Here is a 573-nt window from a genome sequence, read left to right on the forward strand (position 1 = left end):
TCGAACGACGGGGCGTGCGGAACGATTTCTCGAGAGAGTCTCACTTTTGTCGAAGCTTCCCCGTCTTCTGTGAGTGCGGTTCAACGGGGCGAGCCCGTCCCGAATTGGGCAGAGGGGCGACCTCGACCACGAGTCTGAGTTGTCCGGGAGGGGGAGGGGGAAGGGGGGATAGGGGAAGGGGGGGAAGGGGGAAGGGGGGGTGAGGGGGAAGGGGGGGGAGGGGGGGGAGGGGGGAGGGGGGAGGGGAGGGGGGGACCCAGCACTTTTCGACCCCTTGGATAGTTTCATCGACCCCCTGGGAGACCCTTGATATGTTATTTAATGTCACTTAACGTCAGTTTATTCTCTTCAATTGGGGGTGGGGGTGGCAAGGTCAGGAGAGCCTTTCTAAAACTCAGCCCTGCTGGGTGGTAGTGAATCCACGATTGTGATCTCCAGCCCATCCCCATCCCTGCAGGACAGACCCCTGGCCAGAGTGGAACACCTCTGCAAAACCACCTGAAATGTTGCAAATAATTCTCCAAAGCATTTCTCTTTGGTGGCAGATGCCTTCACCTGTTCACCTGAACGGGA

General features: G+C 58.5%; 1 long non-coding RNA gene across 1 annotated transcript in view; it reads right to left on the bottom strand.

Moving 5' to 3' along the window:
• The window catches only part of LOC138746302 (uncharacterized), a 2,608-nt gene extending 2,469 nt beyond the window's left edge, over window positions 1–139 (bottom strand). Inside the window, exon 1 of the long non-coding RNA XR_011346852.1 lies at window positions 45–139. This is a non-coding gene — a long non-coding RNA (uncharacterized lncRNA). The remainder of the gene's footprint in view (window positions 1–44) is intronic.
• Between the last annotated feature and the right edge of the window lie 434 nt (window positions 140–573).

The sequence above is a fragment of the Narcine bancroftii genome, chromosome 11 (assembly GCF_036971445.1).
Source record: "Narcine bancroftii isolate sNarBan1 chromosome 11, sNarBan1.hap1, whole genome shotgun sequence".
Classification (NCBI taxonomy): Eukaryota; Metazoa; Chordata; class Chondrichthyes; order Torpediniformes; family Narcinidae; genus Narcine; species Narcine bancroftii.